Raw genomic sequence first — 19133 nt, 5'->3', positions numbered from 1 at the left:
TAAGTTGACCCTAGCAATCTTCACGCCGATTGTATTTTTGTTTTGGAATTTTTGAATTTTTGATCATGTTATCAGGGTTCCAATCTCGCCATAGTGTGGTTTTTACCATACTGGCTCGTTAGGATCTATTCGTTGTCTTATATCTACATATTGTTTTGTTTGTGGGTTGTTTGTGTCTCCGTATCTCTGTTATTTTTCCGAGGTTTGTTTATTCTGATTGTGTGAAACAAGTCTAGATTTTATTGTTTTAGGTTTCTCCATATGGATTTTTATATCGATACAATATTTAAACAAATTGAAAACAGAAAATAATGTAATCTCAACAAAATTGCAATATTTCGGTATACAATAAATTGAATAATTTAATCTTGATATTATATTTTGAATAAATCTTTTTTTTGTTCAGTTTTGAATAAAAAAGTACTAATTTATTTTTAAATACGTAAATACAACAACGTCGAACGTAAATTTGGTAAACGCCGGATGTCAGTTAGAAGTAATTTCATTTTACCTTAATTTACATTTACAAAGCCCGTCGCTCTTCGATTGACGAATTTTAAAAACTTCAAAATAAGCGTAATTATTGAAACTAATTCGCATGAATCGTAGATAGACCGATTACTTAAGGGGGACATGCTCAGCCTTAGATAATCTATTTATATAATTTTGAAGCCTTATTATCCTTTATATTTATTTTAAACATTTGATGACTGCATAAAGTAATTTTATTTAATAGAATAGTATTCTTTTAAACCTCTCGCTCTAATGTTTTAGAATATAGTCATATTTCAGTACATGCATGTGCAGTGGTGTTAAGATTTTTTACATTTATTAATTTTCAAACGCATTTATAAAACCATTAGTATAATTTATGTCGACATTATTATAGTGAAATATTTACGATAAAAAATTATATTGATAATCTCTGTGATCCCAAATTTGACAAGAATTAGGCATTTTATTATTCAAAAAATGGGCAAGAGTAACACATTTGAAGATAATTCTAAAGATACTAATTATAAACTACGTCTTTGAACATTCAACTGTGATAAACATCTTACGAATAATGACTTCTTTATAATAATTATTGACCTAAGAATAAGTTAGCATTTTTTTTGAAATACGCCATTTGTTTTGGCATTCCCCGGTAGTTACGCTACAACATACAGCCGTAGCCATAAATTGACAAGCTATAATTGAAGTATGTAGTAAAATGATGTTAACGCGCGTGTTTGATCATGTACCGTTTAAAAAAAAATTCTTAAAGGATAAAGTGAGTTCGAGTCTCATTTGGTCTAACTTTTTAAATCTATATTAATTCTATCTAACATTTATGTTTCTGAGGTTATAAAAATATATTTATTTTCTATATTGCAGAGTTTCTCAATCGGTGTACCTCGAGAAATTGGAGCAGTATCACAAAATTTTGTTGAAAATTCACGCGTCTTTTTGACATCGCCCGATTCGCTTTATTTATTTACTGACAATTTTTTTCTATCGATGTCTCAAAATATTTCAATGAAAAACGAAGACTTACAGTAGAAGATTTAAATAATGGTTTATTGGTGGATATGTGTTGCAGATGAAAGACTGTAGTAGTTGTTTGTGATGATGGAGAAGCGAGTGTTTATTTACTGTTTAAATATTTACAAGAGTACAATCGGTACAATATAATAAATACAATGACAATGCGGTGCGATGTGTTTTTACCGGGAAGTTATAATCGAGTGGCATTTTCAATCAATTGTGATCCGCTATTTATCGACGTACCCACAGTCAAAATAATATCTTGAAAATAATATTTAGGAAATAACTATTACAAATAATTAAGTCAGCAATTTTATAGCTAGTTTGCGATAATTGAATATCATCATCATCATCATCTGCCTGAATCTATTCACTGCTGGGTGAAGGCTTCTTCAAGCTGCTTCCACTTCTCTCGCTCCTGTGCACTACGTTGCCACGTACTTCCGCATAACTTTATCATTTCATCGATACAGCGGCCTCTAGGTCTACCTTGCGGACGTTTTGTACCTCTTGGATACCACAGGATGACTATATTTGTCCAACGATTGTCTATTCTTCGAGTTATGTGTACAGCCCATCTCCTAATTCCATCACCTAATTGAATATGGCTGACTATAATAATAAGAATAATTGGACACTACGGGAAATGGATATTAAGGAATTCGTAATTGCAGTCAGCTGTTTATTATCGCCGATCAATATACTGACACGGCTTTAGTTGTTTAAAAGATTAAACACACTATAAAAAACATCTATTGGAGTAAAGTCAATAATGACTATTGCATAGTGGAAACGACACTGTTACTCCAAGAATCCACGCCGCCTCCCAGCTTCATCCACCATATATTATAATATAACATTGACAATCGGTTATATAACTTTGTAACTATTTTTAATGTTGCAATGTTACAATGTTCTATTTTTATATTTGAGTCAATGTTTGGACGGGTACCCATCACGTCTTCTCGTCATCAAATTTTTAGAATGACCTTTATAGAATCTATCTGATATGTGGTGGTAAATTGTAAAAAGTTTCATTATTTTTTTTTCTAATTGACTCTTTACAACAGTGGCGAAAGAAGGAGATGGGCTGTTAAAACCTGACATAGTATAAAGTATACATTAAACTTTGTCAGTCACACCTATTTGTTTTCATTGAACTAACACTACAGATTGCAGATATTGTTGGTCAGTTTTTAAAAGTCTACTAATCCCTGCATAAACCAAAGTATAATAAATTCGGTAGGTTTACTTTGGCCGATCTGAGAAAAATAGTGCACACTTTTCCATTCATACTTATTTGTTTTTATTGAATTAGTAATACATATTAGGAGATGGTGCTGGTTAGTTTTTTTTAATTCATTAAGTCTTGCCTAAATCAAACTATATTAGATAAAAAAATATTATTTTGTAGATAGATGATTTAGTTTAGACTATTACCTATCTATTATGGGCTGATTTACACAGAGTTCAATTGAATTTTAAAAACTTCTTAGTTAAATGAAAACAAATAAGTATGATTGACAATGTTTAGTGTGCACTATTTATGTCGGATCTTAACAGCCTACCTCCACCCTTCGCCACTGCTTTACAATCAATTAAAATTCACAAAAATTAAGTTTTATAAAACGAAGATCTAGAATTCGATCATTCTTTATATCTGGGATGAAATTAATAATTTATAGTTATAAAAATCTCTTGCGACACAGTTATCAAACATTTGTGGCATTTCGGATGGGATGCTCTACTATAGAAGATACCATTGCGCTAGAGTCTAGATTATTGGTGGTAACTTTTTGATTTCACCGGGCTACGTCGAGTGTAGAGGAATTCTCTGCACTTAGAGAAATGCTGTTTATTTAGCTCACCCCACCATTTATATTCAGTACGGTCAGCTTTCCCTACAACATTCGGTACATTTTTCGACAGCTTTTCTTTCACGAAAAAGTACGATTTTCAAAACTGGGTCATACGCCTGCTCTTGACTAAGCAGTGGCGAAGAGAGAAGGTAGGCTGTTAAGATCCGACATAAATAGTGCACACTATACTTTGTCAATCATAATTGAACTAAGAATAAACATTGCACATTAGTGTTGGTAAGTTTTTAAAATTCAATCAAACTCTGCGTAAACCAACTCATAATGAGTATGAACGAAAAAGTGTGCACTATTTTTGTCAGATCGCACAAAGTGTAGCAACACTATTATGGTTTGGTTTTTAGACAGGGTTTAGTTGATTTTTAAAAACAGATCACCATTATTATTTGTAGTCTTAATTCAATATAAGTTCAATAAAAACAAAGGTATGACTGACAAAATTTAATGTATACTATGTATGTCGGATCTTAACAGATCCTTCTTTCGCCACTGACACCAAGGCTATTAATGTTACTAGAGAGATATTATTTTAGGTAAGTATCATAATATTTTGTAGATAGATATATTACATGTATTTATTATTATTAGTAAGATAACGTGTTTTCGCGAAATAAATAAACCTGTGTCCGTAATCAACATTGCATGACCTTTCCAATGGTTATTTCCCGCCAAAATGAGATTTTCGCGCCGAAATAAACAAACACAAATAAATGAAACAAATGCTCGACAAACAGTAACTCTCATCGTGTTGACCTAATAAACATTGGGACCTAGCCTAAATAATGTGTCTCGGAATAATAAGCCACGAGATTGGACATATGACAAAATTACATTTGTGTACAGGTATGTTAGGTACGTCAAATACCTACATGCGTACCAAGTCTAATAATTTGAGGGATCTAGAAACAAAAACGACAGTTTCCATTTTTGAAAAATATTGGTAAGTCAATAAACTACTGTATTATTAATATTTTATAAATATAATTTCTAAATATCATCATCATCAGCCTGAATCTATCCACTGCTGGATGAAGGCCTCTTCAAGCTGCTTCCACTTCTCTCAGTCCTGTGCACTGCATTGCCACGTACTTCCGCAGAACTTTATCATTTCATCGATACAGCGGTCTCTAGGTCTACCTTGCGGACGCTTTGTACTTATTGGATACCACTGGATGACTAGATTTGTCCAACGATTGTCTCTTCTTCGAGCTATGTGTCCAGCCCATCTCCATTTAAGGCTTTTAATAAACTCTATTACATCGCAAACCCTTGTCTGCTTCCTTATCCACTCATTCCTCTTTGGTGGGCAAAGGCTGACTATGGCCTCAATGTTGTATACTGATGCCAATAGGTATACTTCTAAAAAATGTTGACGACTGTCCAAGAAAGTTAGCAAATCCTATGTCTAGCCTCCGCGCGGCGTCCCCCGGGCAATGCAGACAATGTGCTGTACAACGCAGCATAACTGTAGCTATTAGAGAAGGGTGCAAGGCGAAACTCTGGCGCCTTAAAACGAGAGACCTTTAGCTACGGGGAGGATCACCCAGACAGAAAAACTACACACCAACCCGTCTGGACAGCGTGGTGTGTTATTTCCAAAACGTTCAAGAAATGAAAACGAAAACTTCTAAAACCCGGCCCTCATTCTCCGGAGGCCAACCTGACAGTGATCAGGGCAGCGATCAGCGAAGGAAGGCAGAGGAGGGTGCTAACAATCCCCAGAGATACGGAAAACGCTGCCAACCGATGACCATTGCTACGTATAACGCGAGAACATTTTCCAGTGATGCCAAACTTGTAGAGATACAAGAAGAGCTCACGAATATCCACTTGGATGTTGTCGGACTCAGCGAAGTAAGACGTAAAGGTGGAGGGGAGGGTATTATCACTTTACAAAGCGGACATGTGCTGTATTACAAAGGAACCGATGAAGGATGCACGAGCTGTGTTGGATTTATTGGATTTATTCTAAATATATAAATTGTATAATCAAGGGTATACATCAGGGCTTCGAAGCATAATTTTTGTTCGTTTCGGTTTTCCGGTTTTTGGTTCAGCTCCGAGTGATTAATTTTTAAATGTTTTTACTAGTCACAAAATATTATATTCTACGATAATTTAGAATATTTTATAGTACTTGTATGATAGCCCGGCGCCACGCTCCGAAACTAATGGTTATGTGGCACCGCCCGGACCCATATATATAGGTATATTTTTTTTTAAATATTGTAATATACATTATGAGAATTATGTCGAGATGTGTCACGACAACTGAACGACAGCGAAGTGAGGAGTAAGATCGTGCGTGCTTGAACATGTACCGAACCGAAAGAACCGATTTTTTTTCCGGTTCGATTCCGATTTTGTTCCAACAAATATAACGGTTTTCGGTTCGAAGCCCTGGTATACATACAACATTAAAAAAATATATTTTTTGATTTCTAATGACCTTATTTGTTTACATGAAAGAATATAGGAATCAAAAAAAAATGTATAGGTATTCGAGAATATTCCCAAATATAAATTATTAGGTACTTACTCAATTACTCACAATGGAAATCACAAAAATACGCAGAATGAAAGCTTTTAGATAGAACTGAATATAACACAGTAGAAATATTACTAAGATTAATGATTACCTTAGACGCAAGTCTTCTCACATTGCATATTATTTATTACGTACTTACTGAAAATGCTGTGTATCTGACTATGGGGTATGAACCCGGAAAAGTCTGCAGGATAAATGTGGAGTTCGGTTGGATCTCTTAGATTTTGTTAACCCCGCCCCTCCCACGCAGTAAAACAATTATATTAAATTATTATGAATAACATTTAGAAATGGAGCCCCCCATATAATTTTGATACAAAACCGATATTCATTAATGTGATGCACTTGGCACTTGACAAGTAAGAGGCGGGAGACGTGACCACGGATCAATGGAAACCTTGGGATTGTCCTATGCACAGATGGTGGAACTAATATTATTACTTTTTAATCACAAAGTTATCAGTAATCAACTTTCATTTCAAGTTATTAAGTAAACAATAAAATCAAAACACATGAACTGGACGAATAAAAGCACATAGAATAAAAATCATCTATATTATTATTGTTACCTACATACAAAAAACGGTTACATGTAAGTTGTACGTATGCAGTTCTTCGTGGGACACTTATTCGTGCGCCGCAGTACGTGAAACATGAGTTCGTATAACATTTTATGAAATGACGAGTTCTTCGTTGAACATTTCACTGTGGAATACATTTCACCGTGGAATACGTATTCTACAACATGTGGCGCTAGTTTACTGTTCCAATTAGATTTAATACGAATTTTATGAGATGTCTTTATTGGTTTTAAATAATTTAATGTTGAAACTACATAAATAGTATACCTATACGATGTGATTGTATTCATAATCTACTTACCTACCTATTTTCTAATGTGTGTTCCTTGTATTATGATGGTTTTGTTTTAAGTGTTTTATTTAGACATTAGTATTGTCCGTTACCGAAATAGATATATTTTTTAAATATGATTAATAAATAATATTATATTTATAATTCCCTGTGTAATATATTAGTATTAGCTAGTATTAGTATATTAGTAAGTAATATTGCACTTTAATGGTATAAATTATCAACAGCTATTTATTGGTGGTAATTGGTAAAATATTATATTAGGAGATTATCTTTATTATTAGAATATTATGGTTTCAAATGTTTTATTCAGAATCCTATAATCTTACCAAAACATTTGAATAAAAAAATTACGTGAAAAACGTTCTCTTATTGTATTAATATGTATATTTATATTTGTATGTAAAAACAGATCAAATGTTTCTTATACATATAAATTTTGCGTGTGCACAATGGACATGTCGATTTGAAACCTTTTTTAAGTAGGCATTATTGAAAATACAAAGATGGCAATACCTACCTACTTTAATTAAAAAAAAATAATGTATATAGGTACATAGGTATGTAGATAAATGCTGTTATTTGATTCATTTAGGATATTACTGATTTTTATAGATAAGTACGTAGTACCTACTTTAATTTTAAATATTTGTGCCCGAGTTGGGGGAGCGGTCGTTTATGAAGAGTGGGTTTGATCCCTCGGATGTACCAAAATACACGTTGTTTTTTTAAAATGTGTCTAATGTGGCTTATGGCGTTTTATTTTAATTTACTACCAAATATGTTGAAATTTTATTATAGTATTATAAAAAATGTGTGTTCTTATTATTTTTCTTGATTATTATTTAAAATAATATTATGGACAATGTTGGTTTGAAACTTTTTGTAAATGGATATTATTGAAAATACGAACTTAAAAATAAATATACCTACTTATATAGATGACTGCATTTATTGAATTCATTTTGGATATGATTGATCTTTGCAACTTTATAGATAGGTACTACTACATAGGTAACTTTAGCATATCCTGATAATACAGGTATGGTATCCGACTTGGCAGAGCGGTTCCATATAAAAAGTGGGTTCAATCCCGTGACTGGATAAAAAAAATACATGTTGTTTTTTAATGTGTGTTAATCCAACGTGAGACCAACACTTATTGTAACAATTATTACAATAAAATGTTTGTAATTGTTGCAATAAATGCTATATTTTAACAGCAGCAAGATAGGTGCTGTTAAAATATAGCATACAAACCTACCCTAAACCCTAAGCCTGAATCTATCCAATGCTGGATGAAAGCCTCTTCAAGCTGCTCCACTTCTATCGGTCCTGTGCGTTGCTTTGCCACGTACTTCCGCAGAACTTGATCATTTCATCGATCCAGCGGCCTCTAGGTCTACCTTGCGGACGTTTTGTACTTCTTGGATACCACTGGACATGGCTCCCACAAAAGGAGGGCTGATAGGGCTCTAGCCTGGGAGCCCGGGCTCAGGAAGGGCCCGGCGTGGCGAATCGACCAGATAAGTGATTTGAACACATCACAAATTCTCTCGAATAGTAAAAAAAGACAAATAGATGAATTCAAATATACAAAAACACTAAATATACACATTTATTTTACCGCGTACACCATTTGGAAAAGGGCATCACACTGTCTTTATCTTTAGCGATAGGTAGGGGGCCCGTGAAATATCTGTAGGTACATTTATTTATAAACCCTAACTCCGGATATTAGGTATGTTACAGTGGCCAAATATTTTTTTGTGCACACAATAATAGAAGCACGTAAAGTTAAAGGACATACCTACACAATAAACTGACCCTAAATTCTATACAAAATCATTACCATCTGGATACGTCTTTTGTCATTTTTATGAAATGCAGTCTCAGAAGATTCCACCAAAATACAATGGATTTGTAATTGATTTATTTCAAAACACTACATGAGTTATTGATTTTTTAATTATATTTAGGACATGGTAGGTACTGCATACTTTACATATATAAAGATCGATATTATCCTAAATGAATTAAATAACAGCATTTATCTATATACCTAGGTAAAAACATTTACTTTTTTAAATTAAAGTAGGTAATGTATTTTCAATAATACCTACTTACAATAAGTTTTAATTCAATTAGTCCACTGTTCGCACGCAAAATTATGTGTAGGAGAAACATTTGATTTGTTTTATTTATACTTATACCTAAGAGAATATTTTTCATATACTTACTTAATATATTTTTTGGTACTGTTCGGTTATACGAAATACAGCGGAAAACAGATTTTGAAAATACCCGATATACTGGATTATTTGTTAATTTGGGTTAGTTTAGGTTAGGTTAGGTTAGGTTGGATCAGGTTAGGCTAGGTTAGGTTAACCTAACAAATAATCCAGTTTATCGGCTATTTTAAAAATGTGTTTTCCTCTGTATTCCGTATAACCGAACAGTACCCATTTTAAATATCTATAGGTCATACCACAGAACTGATTAATAAGATAGAAATGCGAAAGCCAGTCACCATCGATCAAGAATTTGAAGCCAGCATCGCAAGAAATACTAAGCCCGTTTAGTATCTTCAAATATTGCCAATATTGAATGCGCGTTTCGTTTATGTTAGAAACTTTAATGCATATTATGATAGTGTTGTTTTAATTTAATAAAACGCATTTTTTGAAGTACTTATTCCACTTTTAATTTGGACAGGTTTCGTCCGCCTCAGAGGGACATTTTCAACTGAATACATTTTTTTAAAACAATATTTATCAAGCAAATTCCAAAGCGACAGAAATAATATAACAACAACAATGCAGTTCCACCATGAATTGACAGTAAAGTTAACAAAATAAAACATATCATGATTCTTACATAATGTAAATAACATATTCTTTATCACGTGGTTATTGACTATACTACTACTACTTTACTTGTATTAAAAACAACAAAAAAAAACTATAGTGCATATTATTATTTAAATTTTCAATTAATGACTTTGAAAGGCATTAAAGAATCGTTTGTACTGGAAAAAATTACATACCGACACAACCACTTCTTTTACGAATGTAAAGAAATATAATATTTTTTATTTACAATTTTTAAGTAAATAATGCTATTTCGGTAACATATAATATTCATGTAAAATTATAACACTTAAACCAACGGAGTATATGGGAAAGACGGAAGAAAATAAGTAGGTAACTAAATTATAAATACTTTCATATTGTAATTATATTTATGTAGTTTCAACATTAAATTATTTAAAACCAATAAAGACATCTCATAAAATTCGTATTGGAACTAATCTAATTGGAACAGCAACCCAGCGCCACATATTGTAGACTACGTATTCCACGGTGAAATGTTCAACGAAGAACTCGTCATTTGATTAAATGTTGCACGAACTCATGTTTCACGTACTGCGGCACACGAATAAGTGTTCTACGTTGAACTGTTTACGTACAAATTTCCGGATACGACAAAAAACGTATATAAAAATATTTCTCGACCATCGGGAATATGACGTACTCACCAGTTTAATCTCTTTCCCCCGAAGTAATGGTTTCAAAACTTATCGCCGTGCCCACTATTGGTTTGTAGTGATAACAGTAATTTTTTTTTTTTTTTTTATTTAAAAAAAAAAGCTTCTTCGTAGTCTATGCCCATTAATAAGTTTGTCACGGTTACATGAAAATTTGTACGTAATACATTTCACCGTCTCACAGCGTCGCTATATGATTGGTTTGTCGAATATCCGTTTTTGTCGAAATCGACCTTGTAATGCAGATTGATTTTTTGTATTTAAATGGACCAGAACCATCCTTTTCTTTAAATTACTTTGTAATGAATACAGCATTCATATGCTGTCAAACAACAATTTAAATATATCCATGTATTTAAATATAGGATACCTAATGAAATTTTCTCGTTTCCTGAGAATTTGACATTTGGTCTATTCGACAAACCAATCCTACAGCGACGACAGTTCGCCGTGAGCTTTCTTATCGGAAAGAGGTGACCGTGTACCATTCAATATGAACATTAATTCAATTTTCATAGCTGATTTTGGCAAAATTCATGAATTCAAAAATGAATACCTAACCTGACCTAGAAATAGTCCAGTATATCAGCTATTTTTCAAAAATTGTTTGCTGCTGGCTTTCTGTAAAACGTAAACCGATAAAAATCGTGTTTTATTTAGACATTAATATTATGTAATTACTATACGAACCAACGAGGTTAGACGGTCTTTAATATACGACCATATATTTCCGATAAGTGAACTGCATCTGTGCAAATTTCCAGACACGCATTGGGTTGTGATACCGATGATGAATAAATAATTTGAATACTAAATCGTTTTGAAAAAAACAAAAATGAGTTTTATAGCAAAACTTTCAAATTAAAAAAATTGTATTCACAGTTTGGAATACGCTGCCCTTGTCAACAGCGAAAGTTTTATATCCTATGAGTAGCGGCGAAGGGGTAGATGGAGCATTTTTGCGCCCTGAATCCAACCGGTATATGAGTGTAACAGAGAAAGTTTTAGTTTACGAAACGATTAGTGACAAAGATATGAATTAGAGTAAGATGGGATAAACCGAAATGTAAGCGTAGCATTTACTGCAGTGAAGCCACATTATCGGTGTTTGGTTTTGTACGTAATCAGCCAAATAGTTGCAGTGTGTGTTTTAATTATAATTAAACTTTTTGTTTGCTTAAAAATATAATAATATTATTAATGAATTATTAATTAACGGTTTATAAAAAGGGTTAGCTGCCCTTTATAGAATGTTAGTGATCTGATAACAACAAATGGTTTAATAATAGTAAGTATACAGACCTTCGTTAACCAGATAATCGAGAATTCATTTTGCACTATGATTATCATTTACATAATATTATTTCACGGTTTTTAAAAGGCCAAAAAGTAGAAATAAAAAAAACAAAAAAACGTTTTTTTACATATTATTTACATATTCATATCATATAAAACATATTTTACTGGGTTGCCTACTATCATCCAAATTAGTAAAAAGTAATTGGGTGTACCGTGCACAATACTTGCTTCCCCCCCCCCCACCCACCACGTCTCAATAACCGTCATGCAGGCGTATACCATGGCGTAACGAACGTTAGGAACGCTCAAATTTGTGCCGAAAGTGTCCCAGGAGCAATTTGCCAAGACCTCAGTTGGCGTGCACTAGTGTGGGTGATTCCTAATTCGATATACCTACTATTCTCGATGAGAAAAAACCTTCTCGCTCGCCGTAAAATGTCGCAAACTTTTTAAAGGCTGAGAAATATTCCATCGTAGATACCAAGTCGCAATGACCGACCGGTCCAACTGAGGGTCGGACGACTTGAGAAACTCTTCCCTTTCAACCGACATATGGGGACACTCCCAGAGGATATGATTGGCACCCTGCAATTTGACACATCGACAAGTCAAAGATTCTATTAAGCAAGCTGACAGAACTTGTACTCGGACAGAGCACAAAGCACAATACTGTTTTCAAATGATGTATGTTCAATAAAAAAATGTTGCACTATTAAATCTTGTGAATTATTCGTTGTGTAAAAACAGGGTTCACGTATATTTAACCGAAATATTCTGCGGCAAACAAATTTTGCAAAATAACCGATATACCTACTTGAGTATTTGTTAGGTTAGCTTAGGTTATCATTCTTGAATTCATGAATTTTGCCAAAATCGGCTTTGAAACCTGCCGCTGTTCCCGCCTGGCTTCCAGAACACATTTGTACCAAAAATAGTTTATTGTATTATATTCTTGTTCTTAAGTTCAACGGAAATTTGTACGTATGCAGTTTGCCGTATCACACTTTACCGTGAAATGTTGTACCGGAAATATATAGTCGTACATTAAAGACCGTCCAACTTCTTTGGATAGTATAGTACTGAGATAAAATTCATGTGTAAATAAAACATGGTTCTTGTCAGTTTACAGGAAGCCAGCGGACAACAAATTTTGAAAATAGTCGATATACTTACTGAATTATTTGTTAGGTTAGGTTAGGTGTTCATTCTTAAAGGAACATTGTTGTCTGCAATCCTCCACGAACAATGCGTATTTTTTTCATTCGTTAAGAAAGCTCACGGCGAACTGCGCTACGGTGAAAATGTAATACGTACAATTTACATAGGTATAACCAAAGTTCAATGGTTTTGCGCACTACAGTTTGGAATACGCTGCCTTAGTGTCAACAGTGAGGGCTCTATATCCTACGAAAAGCGATGAAAGGGGTTATGGAGCGTTTTTCGGTTTGCAACGTTAGGCCCTACCATACTCCGTCCGTACATTATAAATATGCCGGGGCAGTGATGCCGGACTAATGGCGCGGAAAGATGTAACTTTAGCTAATTTATTACGTTTGTGTGGCATTTGCAAAGCTTTCATAGCAGTTTTATGTATCCAATGTGCGTAACAAAAAAGATTCATTTAACTAAACGACCATTTATTTTATTTGTGCATCAAACTCAGATGAACTAGTAAATAACTCAATAAACCTTCAAATAGTAAGATTATTACAATCAACTAGTGACAATAAAAGTTACAAGTTTCCAATATGTTTAAAAATTGTAAATGAAATACTGTATTAAGCAGGCCCACGTCAAACGATTATATTGGGAGTAATAAATTTTAACATCGCATCGGCTTACAATATCGGTTATACTATAGTCAGCTGATTTAAAAAGATATAAGAAAATACTAACCAATATAATAAATAATAAATTGATGATTGGCTGGCTAACGTAAAAATTAAATTGACAGTTTCTGTGAAATAATTACGTTGTACGAGTGACTTACGCATCGGCTTATAATGGCCCGGGTCCCAGGATTGAATCCTAGGTCTGGAAAACATACATATTATTTTTCAATTTGTGTCATTCAGAGTATGGCCATAATAGGTTGAGCAAGTGGCTAACATCTATTTCTCGCAAAAACAAAAATCAGTTAATCAAATTTATTTTGTTTTACATATAATGCACATAACAAATTCAAAGCGTTCACGCATAGAATAAGTGTTAACAATTTTTAAAATAATAATACATAGAAATGTGACTTAATAATACAATAAGTAATAAAATAAGAAACAAAATAAGAAAATAAATAAAATAAAGCAATAAAAATATAATTAGATGGAAGCACACAGAGTGAACTATCGATAGACCCTATCTTAAAAACTTATAAAACAACGTCCACCTAAATTCACCCTCACATAAGTGGAATATATCAATATCCGAAGCGATTTCATTAAACATGGTTATTGCCCTCCCAATTGGCATCACTAATGGCAGGAAAGTTCTGCACCTTGGGAGAACAAACAACGGATGCCCTCGATTCCTAAGATAATTATCAGCGAACACCACCAAGAATGGCAGAGTTCACATTTACGCTGCGTATAAATATGTAGCTAAATAAAGATCCCTTTTAAATTTTGAGCTATAGTATGTAAGCATACCTAAGAGAAAGTCAGTCTGATAGAGCCACGGATAATATCCATACAGCCGAAAGTAAAGGAGTCTCAAAAAAATCTTTTGGACTCCCTCCACCATAAGACCGTACTTCAACTGATGCGAAACCCAAACGATAGACCCACTCTCAAGTCTGCTTCTAACTAAGGAGTTATAGAGAATTTTTAGTACCCTAACATCCGAAAAGACCCGAGATGACCACTAAACAATACTAAATATTTAAGTTTATAATATATTGACTGCTAACTAGATAATTAGTAATTAATTGGGTACCACATTTAAATAGCATGCTAAGTATACCTAATGGCCACCTAATCGATACGGGCTAGGCGCGTCTTTATCAGTGGAAGACCCCTAACACTTATAAATTGGACAAACGTCTGACGCTTTCGATGTTTGCTTTAATATTCTGACGAGGTATGTTTAAAATACAAGACAACATAAACTTGCACTAACTATCCTAAAATTATGACCGTCAGGCCATGCGCATTCGACAACCAAGTCGCAATAACTCGTAGGTGAGCTTTATCGTTAAGTCCAAAGTGTCTGAGTATGAAGAGCGTACCCGGAAAATGTCAGGATCCGTGGTTAAAGCGACGAGAATCCATAAGTAGTAGGCGGGGAAAATGCGCAGTTCAATGGCACTTCCTAGATTTTATTAATCCCATCCACCTTTGATGCCTTAAAAATGAATAATAAATTATTATGGATAATATTTAACGAAATGGACCCCTCCTACAAAATATTTTTCTGTGTGTGCGCCTATATTTTTATAATAATAATTATAAATAAAAAGCCAATTCATGGATGTACAAAAAATAATATATCTAAATTCTTGTCAATTAGTAGGAACTTTGTGCTTTAAGAATGTGCCTCATGTAAAATAAGAGAAAATAACGTATTAATAAAACTTTTTCTAAAACCTTTCAATATTTCTTTTCATTCCTTGCTTACATAATATTACCAATTATTTGAAGGAACCACCACAATATAATATTATTTATTTATTTAAGAAAACAAAACATTGTGGACACAGAAAATCAAAATTCACATTTACAACGTGAAATTTACATTAAAACAAAAATATTACTTTCACAAGAGAGAAGAATAAAAAATATATAAACAATTTTATACAATAAAATAAAGTTTCAAAAATAAAATGCAAAGTACATCATTGAAAATGTCTATGTCTTTAGAGAGCGTATCTACTAGTCTTGCACCCCTCACTAACGGTGCCATTCATTTCCTTGCATTTCATGTAACAACTACTAGTGCCCATAGCATAATAGCATAATTGGAAAAGTCGTATTTTTTTGTAGAAATAGATTTTCTGTAGTGTGTTTGCATTAGATGTTTTCAAATTATGTATGTCCAATATATAGAATATTACATTTTCAAATCGTATGTCTTATTCATTGAATTAACGAAATAGTTTATTATAATACCTATAGTATTTCTTACGTGACACGCTTTAAAAATTGCGTTAATAATAATATTGGGTATCAGTTTTTGTATATTAAATTAATTAAATACCTTAATTACTTACCGACGTCCGGATCATTCCAGATTTTTAGTTTTTACGTAGGTACTACTTGTTACATTCTCAATTTTTTTTAAAGTAAAAAAAATATTTTATTAAATATTAATAATATTAGAATTAGAATTGTTTGAAAAGAAAGTTTATGTCAATTTAAAAAGATTTTGTAAGTTTTAGGAATAGTGCTAAGTAAAAGTTTGTTTCAAAGGAAGGGATGCAGTGTGAGTGCGACATAGAAAGTTTTCGGACGCACTTATTGATACAGTTATGAGTTACTTTTTAGAGTGAAACAAATAAACTGGAACGTCAACACTAACCTAAATTAAGTGTCGTTGTCATGATGCCATTGTATCTGTATATATTTGGCTGATTACTGATCAGTCAAATAGTGTGATGTATTTTGATGGTTACTGTGGTTACCAATGTATGCAAAATGGTAGGTTCAAAAGGTGAAGCCTAAAAAATTTGCGCATATTATTTTTGTCTATGAATGCAGCTTTGTTTAAAATAATTAATAATAAGACAATTTAAAAAAAATATTTTCTATGGCATTTAATCACAATTGAATAGAATATTGATAAAAAATCTGTGTGTGTACCTACTTATGTACGCGCATTAGAAGTTATACTTCTTTGGCGTAACAAAACAAAATAAGCCGTTACGTGAGTCCATTAATATTACAGTGGATTAGGTTGATGAAAACGTACGCGATTCATCTGTCTCTCATATAGCACAAGATAATTATAATTTAATTATTGTATTGGACCAAAACTCATATTTGCCATACATCGGTTATAATCGACTCAGAAGTGCCCATGATGAATTAATAAAAAAACAAATTTTAATATATTTTTTGAATTATTTACCAACTCAACATTCACAAAATTTATTTATTTATTGATATCTAATTTTACTCATAAATAATACTTACATAAATATAGCCTCAAATATTGATACACAATCTTTACAATGAAAAAAAAATATACACTCCAATATAAATAAAGTTTTATGAACATAAATTAACAGTGTAGAATGTTAGTCTCCAGAAATCTGATTATAAACATATATATTTATTATAACACAATGGTGGTTATGATTGCAATACGTACTGTTTACTTAGTTGTATTGAACGACTAACTAAATGACACTATGCGCATGTGCATGTACCCCTGAGAACGAAATGAATATAATCATAATACTAAATTATGTGTTGCATCGGCGCGCGTAACTTCCGTCACACGCCAAAAATACACTCTGACCTGTTTTCCCAAACACGCCAAAAGAAGTATAACTTCAATAAAAATTAAATTTTATTTAATGATTTTTGATTTGTATTGTGATTTTGGGTATCCAATTTTATTAGAATTAATATGAACATTAATTCAATATTTATAGCTGATTCATGGATTCAAGAATGAAAACTTAACCTAACCTAACAAATAATCCAGGATATCGGCTATTTCCAATATGTGTTTGCTGCTGGCTTCCTGTAAAGTGTAAACCGTTAAGAACCGTGTTATTTAGACATTACTTTTATGTCAGTACTATGAGATTGGACGGTCTTTACTATACGGCTATATATTTCCGATACAACATTACACGGTGAATTGTGATACGGCGAACTGCATACGTACAAGTTTCCGGTCACGTATACTAAGAGTAAGAAAAAAAATAACATGGACATCATTCTAATCTAACCAAAGTGTCGTTGTCGTGACGTCTTATGACGCTTGACGCGACGTGGAAGACGTGCAGCGAAAGTGGGACGAGTCAACCAAGGGCCGGCACACATACATATTTTTTCCAAATATAAAGTGGCGAATGAAAATAACCAAATATCTGACTCCTCACCATCATACCAGTCAATTTGTGACTGGACACGGTGGTTTCGCTGGCAAGCTCTTCGAGCTTGGACTTGCAAGCCGCCCGACATGTCCTCTGGGAATATCTGAGAATGTACTCCGAACGAAGGGAAATGCTCAAGTCGGTCTAACCAGTTGTTGGGTCCATCGTCCCGTCCGACTTGGTTACTACAAAGGCCAATTATCTTGCTTTAAAAAAAACAACTGCGGCATCTTACTGCGGGCGTGAAGATCTCTTCACATAATTTTTGCTGTCCGTATGATTAGCTTCGTTTTCTTTGCTGTATAGCCAACGTTACTTTATTTTCTTTTCGTAATTTCCATGTGCTTTTCTCTTCCTGTCACTTTGCATTAAACTCAGTCAGAGCTCACTTTGCGCGTAGCAACAGCAACCTAAGTTTTGGGCATCTTCTCCCAGGACACTCCCAATCCAATTGTTTCAGATGCTTTACATCAATAATTATAGGGTCCCGCGATACGCTCGATTAAGACCGAGTGTGGTGCGGGGCCGGTTTCGGTGGAGGGCGCTTAACTTCAATGTCGTGAAGTCGTTTTATGTGTATATATTTGGCTGATTAGTGATCAGTCAAATAGTATGGTGTATTTTTACTTAAAAATAGAATAATTAATTTTGTATTGTTAATTTTTTTTTAAATTTTCGATTTAAAAATACGTACCCGGTACTGAAGATTATATTACAAGACCTAAACGGCAACACAGAGTCTGCTAAATTGATGAGATAGTAAAATTGAGCGGAAGTATTATAGTTCTGACGTAAAACGGAGGTGGCGTATTTAGTGGGTTTTTATATTTGTAATATAAACTATGCTTATAAACCCTAATTGATCCGATGTACTTATTAGTAATTTGTTATGCGGGTTAGAGGGGCGGACCTTGAATAGATTGTGATATATTATTGGATTTAACATTATGTAATTTTATTTTTTAGAAATATTCTTCTTTATAATCATCATCAGCTGGGGTCGATCCACTGCTGGATGAAGGCCTCCCCAGATTCCTCTACTCTTCTCAATCCTTAGTTCTTCACTGCCATGCACCTACATCCACCAACATGTATGTGTTCATCTATCTGGCGGGTTGTAGGGCGGCCTGTAGGCGTTTAGTGCCCCTTTGGTACCACAGTATGATGGCATTTTTCCAGCGGTTCCAGCCTATTGCCATTTCATATGTTTAGCGACGTCTACCATATAACGTACTCTTGTCTGCTTCCATCTTATTGGCTTATTTTGTGGTCTTTTTACGTTATGCCCAATATGTACCTTGCGCTACTAATATTTCATAATATTTAATTATAATAATACTCATTTATGTACCTACCGTATTTTGAGAAAAATCTTTTATATAATATATGCTTTATGAATTCGTAAAAAACTACATTTCACAT

The sequence above is a fragment of the Rhyacophila brunnea genome, unplaced genomic scaffold (assembly GCF_057557595.1).
Source record: "Rhyacophila brunnea isolate RB1 unplaced genomic scaffold, BYU_Rbru_1.0 scaffold_1, whole genome shotgun sequence".
Taxonomy (NCBI): domain Eukaryota; kingdom Metazoa; phylum Arthropoda; class Insecta; order Trichoptera; family Rhyacophilidae; genus Rhyacophila; species Rhyacophila brunnea.
Note: the sequence above shows the minus strand (reverse complement) of the source record.